Source organism: Medicago sativa, chromosome 8 (genome assembly GCF_051527215.1).
Source record: "Medicago sativa cultivar Bolivia chromosome 8, Bolivia_mono, whole genome shotgun sequence".
Lineage (NCBI taxonomy): Eukaryota > Viridiplantae > Streptophyta > Magnoliopsida > Fabales > Fabaceae > Medicago > Medicago sativa.
The window spans coordinates 36,008,194-36,016,658 of NC_140756.1; positions in this window are offsets into that span (position 1 = coordinate 36,008,194).

An 8,465-nucleotide genomic window follows, 5' to 3' on the forward strand; every position below is an offset into this window, starting at 1 on the left:
CAAACTATTGGAACCCTTGTCTATCATTGCTTAAAGGCTAATTCCAATGAGCCGGTGCCTATCGTTGCAGTACAAGGAATAAAGGAACATGATATGTGCTAAGCAGATACACCTCATAGAGGAAATTACCAAAGGGAACAACTTGTGGGTTGCCTTGTACTATAACAGGACAATCACATGTTAGTGCCAAGGGTCTTAATTTCGCTAGATAGAATTGAGCGGCCACTTTTATTTTTATTGCTAAATTCCTTTAGAATGAAAGAAAAATAGAATGAAAATGTTTTTTTAATATGAGTTACGTACCTAAGTACCAAAAGGAGATAGGAACAAGAAAGACTTGTTGAACTTAAAAAAGATCTTTGAAACACCTAGAGATGCAAAAAGATCTATCTAGGATTCTTGTCATAGGCCAAATTTTCGCCCCTCCATGGATGGAAAGCTACTGATGACATAGCCTACTAATGTTGCATGTTAAGTACTATGAGTGTACCCCGAACGGTGTGTTGTCCCATGCTTAACATTGATGGTTATATTGAAAGACCCCCAAGGTCACTAGGTTTCCAAGAAGCCACAGAAAACTATATCTCTCTTCATCGTAGCAAAGTTCTGTCATAACTAATTCAATGTTTAAACCACTTTTTCATGTTTGAGAACTTCTAGTTTTGACTTTCTCTCCTAAGTTGGTAATTATTTTAACATTTATTTTTATTGTTGTGACACCAAATGATTTAAATTATTTTTGTGCAAACAAGTTCATCGCTGAAAAAGCTATAAGAAGCTATAACGCCCCCAATCTTTGTAAGTTCGATCCTTTTATGCTATTTCTCTAGACATTGTATACTTGCACTAGTAAGACTCATGAAAATAAAGTGTTTTCAGAGCTACCACCCTGCCTTGAGGATTTCCTTCAATCTAGTAGTATTGAAAGGTTTACAATAATTTGATGTTGTTTACACTTCAGACTCAGGGTGGTAAACTGAATTAAGCACAAAATCTAAGATTAAATTTTTGTAAACATTTTTCTAAGTGTTTTTGCTCTAGAGATTTGATCTGAGTTTTGGCACAGTTTGAAAGCGTGCAGTTCTCTATTTTTCTTCAAACACTCAAGGTCATTTTACAAGAGATTTGAAAAGAGTCGTTGTTTGAAGAGGGTGCCAACGCATCATGCTTCCTTGAGAAGTTTTCTTCAGATTTGAAATCTTTGCCTCTTAAGGATAATTTCGTTGAACAATACTTCATAATTTTATTGATTCTTTTGGAGTGATCTGTTGCATCCACTTTGTTTTCACAAAGGTTTTCCGTTTCTAAAACGTGTCTTCTATTTAATCATCAAGGACAAAACGTACTACTGAACATGGACAATGACATTTCTCCAAAAGAAGACAAATATGGTCAGATGTTCTTCAGAGCGATGAACGTTGACTTAATCCTTCAGATCCGATGTTTAGCTTCAACAATTGATAAATACTCATTCAGAGCTTTGACTTTTGTTGACAATCTTCAAATAATAGCTTTGTTGTCAGAGCTTCTCTTGAGCATCAGAGTTGTTCTTCTTTGCTCATAGCAGTATATAACAAAGTTAGAATGTTGACTTCAGAGTCATATTTTAATTTTATGGTCATGCGCACTTGAAGAAACATTAGAATACCCGATTGTTGTCCTCGTGAGCTTAGCTCAGTTGGTTGGACAATGCATAAAAATATGCAAGGTCCGGGGATCAAACCCCGGCCACTACCAAAAAAAAGAATACCCGATTGTTCTTCTATACATTGTTCTCATCATCTTAGAGACTTCTTTCTAAAACCCATCTTGATTCAACACATCATAGCAAAAAATTTATTAGATCGATTATGCACGTCAAGATTACTTGTTATATGTTATACCCGAAGAAATGTGGGGGGCCATTTGTTGGGACCGAAAGGCAAGCTTGGTTACATTAAGTGGTTCTATAAGGTCTCCAATCCCATGGTAATACATGATGTAGAGGAAGATCCTCCAAGGCCAACATATCAAGAGGTTCTCATACAACATGATAACGAAATGACATTGTTGATGCTTTAGAGATATGCACGAGGATTCGAACCATATCTTTGAATGCAGTGAATATTAGTGCATAATACGTAGAGCACCTTTTATATGTTACTCTCCAGGACTTTGTCACATAAACCATGCCACCTAATATCGATTGAGACTTAGAATGGGGAGTTTCAAAGCCACTCAATAAATAGAGTATTATTTTCATGTTTTGGCAATGACCTATCTTGGTTGTGTTGATATATTTTGATGTTTTGTTGAATATTGGTATTTTTATGTTTTGGTAACATGCACAAACAAATTGTTTTTTACTATTAGTCTATGTGTCTTTGTGTATGGAATGATACACCAATATTTTTTTCTCCAAAGTATGCCAATTCTGCTAGTCTTAACTCTATCAAAACCAATGCAAATCAACCCATTTTTAGAATAGAAAATTATTCGATATCTTAAAACAATTATTGAAACATCAAAACAATTATAATATTAAAAGAAGAGTATAATTATGATACAACTTCAACAAATCACAATCAATCATATGTACAATATAAAAATAAACAGTTATAATTAAAATCAATTATTTTTTTTTATCTGTCTAACAATTACAATTTATTTACGTTAGACATTTATTTTGTACTAAACTGACAACAATTACATGAATAAAAATCTTGAAAAAATTACTCGTTATGACACATGTCACCTCCAAATTACTTTATTTTCTACCCAAAAACAATTCATGTCTTGGCTCCTAAACATAATATATGGGTGAATTAAATTAAATAGATAATATAATTGAAAAAAAAAACCCTTAAAAAATTCATCTAGCTTTTCCATGATCTCTACATATAGTGATTTCTCTATACACACAGACACAAATATTTTGTTGCCATTTACATTTACGAATCATGACTTCCTCTGTTAGTAAATTCTACACCGTCTTCATCTTTCTCTGTCTTGCATTTCTACTTATTTTCACATGGGGTAAAAATCAACTAAGAAAACTATATTTATTCTCTCGTGCTTCTTCAATTCTATGCTTTATTTAATTATATTTTTTAATTTCCTTTATTATTTTTTTTTTAATTTTATGTGTAGAGGTGGAAGCAAAACTTTGTGGTAGGCCAAATAGAACATTGTCAAGCCCATATTGTATTGACTCAGTGTGCGATGCAAAGTGCATCGACACGGAGTTGAATGCAGTATCTGGTTCTTGTGAAGGCTTTTTTACTTCTGAATGCTTTTGCTACTACGAATGTTAGAGAAATGAGTTTTTGGTCAATCAATTTCTGCCTTTGATATGTTTGTCAAATTTAAAATACTCTCTATAGTCTCACATATACATAAGTACTAGCATAAATGACCCGTAACAAGGGCATGTTGGTTTTTTTCATTATAAAAATGTAGATCGTTTTGAACTATCATGTGAAATTCTATTTATATTATGTAATTTTAAAATGTAATGAGTAAACTGTTGGAACATTTTTTTGAAAACTTATATTGTCACCACAAGAAAATATATGATCTGCTACGTCTATTTTTTAAAACTTATATTGTCACCACAAGAGCGTGCTACTTTCTCAAAGAATATTATACATACACTTTTAAAAACTGAATACCATCTAGTGGAGTAAAAAAACTCTTGATGGGTAGAAAATATTCAAAGAGTTCATAACATGTATCATCTATACTATATATAAAGAAAACTACCCCTTTCAGCACACTTTTGGGTTGAACTTTTCTTTCCAAAAATACCCTTAATTTTTAATTTTAATTTTAAATACAAATAACACATGTAACAAATAGATAAGAATAAATTTAATTTAAGGAGAAAACTTACGCACAATTCCTTACTGTTCGCCAATTATAAAATAACACGTGGATTACTAATTCATGTCACTAATCATCCCCGTTAACCCTCTTTTACCTCTGTTAACCACGTATCAAACTCATAAAAAACTTGCACAAAACAAAAACTCATGTTACTTTTTTTTTCCAGTCGATTTTATGTTGTACATCTGTGTTGTTCCCCTCAATGCAACCGACAAAGATTGTTAAGAATTTTCATATCCCTTCCACAAAAAACAGTATTTTCCATATTATTTTATTAATATAAGTTACTCTTCCATAGCCTTTGATCAATTGTAACAAACGTGAGCAAAAAATAATGGTAAAGATTGTACTTTAAATCCTTTGGGAAAAAAAATTATTAACAAATGTGAGCAAAAAATAATGTTAAAGATTGGACTTTAAATCCTCTATAAAAAATATTAGTAACAAACGCGAGGAAAAAATTATGTTAAAGATTGGACTTTAAACAATCCTCTAATAAAAAATTAGTAACAAATGTGACCAAAAAAAATTATTTATTTTTCATTAAAAATAAATTGTTACGTGATTCACAAACACCATCATAAATCACAACTGAATTCCTGCTTCTCTGAACTAAAACCACGATTCTAAAAATAAAAAACATCAGTAAAATTCAAAACCAAACCCTTACCCTCAAAACCAAACCGTAAACCCTTGTTCTAAAAACCAAATCGCAAAACTCACAAGCACCTCACATATTTAAAATAAATCACATAAATAGACTCTAACTTAATAAAAATAATTAAATATCAAAGTGGGCGTTACACAAGAGACTTCCTATGCTCCTGAACACAATCAAGAGACTTCTATTGCTCAAGCACAACTGCAAGAGACTTCTAATCAAACAGAATTACAAAGAAAAATGTTTGAGGTTGAACATTTGATATACAATCAGTGGCGTTCACAATACAAATCAGATACAGACTCTTAAGACTCTAGAATTTCTAAGATATGAACTTGAACACAGAAATTCTAAGTGAACTTTGATTGCAGAACAATTTCTGCAGAGTTTTGACACTTGTAAATTGTTGTTAAGTCTTGTATAAAAATCTAAGTCTTCACTCCTTTGTATAGAGGTGTGAAAGAGACGTTGTGAAATTGCTAGCACATCAAAAAGAGTCGTTTGAAGCTTTGATCAATCGCCAATGATCTTTTGCCTGATTTTGGTATTGTCCTATGAAGGATCAATTTCAAATCCATTCCCATTGTGAAGGAACGTCATTGCAGGCAGAGCTGTATTTCAGAGCTGTTTTCTTGTCTTGTAGTATGGACATTGCAGAGTAGTGAAGGTAGTAGTTGTACACTTCGTACAATTGTACTTTGTCAACACTTTTTGAAGATAAGCATCCAATGCCTTCAAATCTTCTCAAAGTGACAGTTGTTTTGTATTCCCAGTCTTCTGCATTGCTTTCGAATCCATTAGACAGCTTTTGAAGTATTAATTCTTGAATCTTCAGCTTCTGGTGATTTTCAGCTTCTGATGAAGTCGCTTCTGATGAACTTCCTTCTGATGAACTTCAGCTTCTGATGACGTCATCACTTCAGGCGCACTTTATCTTCAGGAGCACTTTTGACTTCAGTAGCACTTCTTTCAGACGCTTTAAAGCACTTCTCTTTTGTTCATTCAAAACCTATTTCGGATGTAAAATTTTGTCTATGGTCCTATACACTTGAACAAATATTAGCTAGTCCAATTGACAATTTTTAATACCTTGTTATCATCAAAACTCTCAAAGGTTTATTGTTAAACACATTTTGTTCCAACAATCTCCCCCTTTTTGATGATGACAAACAATAGTATTTAAAATGTGCAATTGTTATTAATCTAATTAACATGTTGACTTTAAGGGTTTGAGGTTTGCAAGCTCCCCCTGAGTCTAATAGTCCTTAAGGTGAGTTTTGTAAGCTCCCCGAGTTCTATTCAAGTTAATTAAATTCATCATTTAAAACGAAAATAACTCTCAGAATAATCTCACATTAAAATAGACTAAGAGATAAGAAGATGGTCCTATTAATTTAAATTTTAATTTTAAATTAATGGGGCTCAGAGCCTATAAATACTATACATACTACTCCCCCTTTTGTCATCAACAAAAAGTTTTAAAAACTAAAGACGAAAAGAAAGATAGTAAAAAGATAGTGAGAAACATATAAATATCAGAGTAAGCAATATAATCAAATGTATATCAGAGTAAATAAATTAAGGTCAGAAGCATAGATAAATAAGCACAAAAGATGTTTAGAAGCAAAATTTTAATTCAGAAGCACAAAAAGACAAGAAGATGCAATTCAGGGAAATTTAAACTAAACAAGCTAAAGAGGTGTGCAACTAAGGTTTGGCTTGTTTGTTGAACATTTCCATCATCTATTGTAACAACATATTTGTCTTCTCTTGTTGTTGCTTCATTTCAACTTTAAATTCCTCATTGCTTCTGATCAGATTCTCTTCCCTTACTCTTGCTTCTTCTAGCTTGGCTTTAGTAGATGACATGTACTCTAATAACAGTAGCTTCTGCTCTAGGAGTTCATTTTCTAGCTTCTTGTTCTTCTCTTCCAAGAGAGCATTCTTTTGCAGCAAAGCTAGATCAGGAGAGGCTGTCTTGAAGTTGATCTTGTTAAGGAAGGTCAAGTCCAGTCCTCTTGGATGCACACCTAAAGGATTGAAGTCTGTAACTTCTCTTCCTTTGATACCTGGGGGATTATGCACCCATGTCCTGAGAACCTTGACTTCCTGCAGACTGTTATCAATACCCTTCAGCCAGTCTTGAAGCTTCTGCTGAGCTTGAGCTTGAGTATCTATGCAGGTAGATTGGAGTGCAGACATAACATAGTCAGCTCTTTCTTTGAGTCTGCTCCATCTCTTCTCATGATTCTCTTTGTGCACTAGATCCTCTCTGGCTTGAATAAGCTGAACTAATTCCTGACCTATATTCTCACTTACATTCTGAAGTAGAGTAGAATCAAGGAATATTGTTGGTTGTGAGGGTATCTTTGTAGGTTTAGGAGGGGCAGTAGGTACAGTGGCTAGGTTGGATGATGAAGGTTGGCTTTTTGTAGAGTTTGGAATAAGAGTGGAGCTGGTTGAAGGTTGATCAGAGACAGACTCTATAACCACATTGGAGACAAATTGCTCAATCTCCATATTAGTAGCATCTGATGTGATTATATTGTCAATATCACTGACATTTTCAGGTAGGTTTGATGAAGATGGTTGATCAGGGTTAGGTTCTATAACTAATGTGTCAGGTTGAGGATTGACTTGATCATCCTCAGAGTCAGAGTCCACTGATCTGGCTATAGAAACAGATTTGCAATGCTGGTTGGTTTAAAAACAGTTTCAGGTAAGGGAATGGTAGATGATTGGGATTGGTCAGGAACAAGTTGTTCAGGAACAATCTGTTCAGGAACAACAAGTTCAGGTGAGGAGACATGCTCAGATGTAGAGACTTGTTCAGGGTAAGTGATAGGGTTAGAGTTTGTTTGTGGGGCTATATGTGAGTTTGGTGTTTGTTGTTGGGGGCTTTCTGAAGCAACTTCCTCAGAAGCAACTTCAGAGGCTCTTTCTGGATTTGGCCTAACCTTTGGTAGCTCACCAGAGTAGTGACTAACCAGATTATCTAAGACAGTGTTGTCTTGGTTTTGGTTGGTTGAGGGTGGTTGAGATGATGATGATGATGATTCAATATTCTTAGAAGGAACCATGTTAAGTGGTTGAATCATTGGTGGCTTTAAAGGATTGCAACTAACAGGAAATCTATTGTAGAGATCTGCTTTTCTTTGAGCTAAGCCAATGACTCTTTCATCTATAGCAGTTCTAACAGGTTCTTGAGAAATATTGGTTTTAGGCTGTTTGAGTTTGATATTATAGATTTGGCCTAAAGGAATATCATGTGTGTCAGTGGATGATGAAGATGATGTGGATTGGGAGGGTGATGAAGGGTTAGAGTCAGATTCTATCTCTACTACATCATTAGTATGTGAGAGATCAGGATTACCTTGAGTAGCTTCTGGAGCAGTATCTACTTGTCCAGCAGCAGAGTCTGCAGAAGCTCTTACTACCATTATCAAATTCCCAGCTTCTGAAGTGGCTAGCTCTTGCACAGCTTCAGTGGCCTTCACTACCTCTTCAGCATCAGCAGCTGCATCAGCTCTAGCTAGGTTGGATGCTGGAATCTCAACTTCCTTTGCAATCTCCACAACCTTCTGGAGTGCTTTAGCAGTAGCTTCTTCAGCTTTCCTTTTCTTGACCTCTCTTGTAACCAAGTCAGTAACAGCTTCTACACCTTCTACTTCCTCAGTCATATAGGGTGACTCTTTAATCTTCCTGATAGCTGGTTTGCTCTTCCTCTTAGGCACTGGAGGTTGTTCAGGAGCAACCTGTGAAGAAGTTTGTGAAGAAGCAGCAGCTTTTCCACTCCTGGTCTTCTGGTTCAGAACCACATCACTATCCAGGTCCTGAACTTCTTCTTCAATTGATGGCATGCCAGAGCCACCAAGCTTAAGCTTCTCAGAAGCTTTATCCTTCTTTGCCTTCTTGGAAGGTTGCTCAGCTTCCAAATACT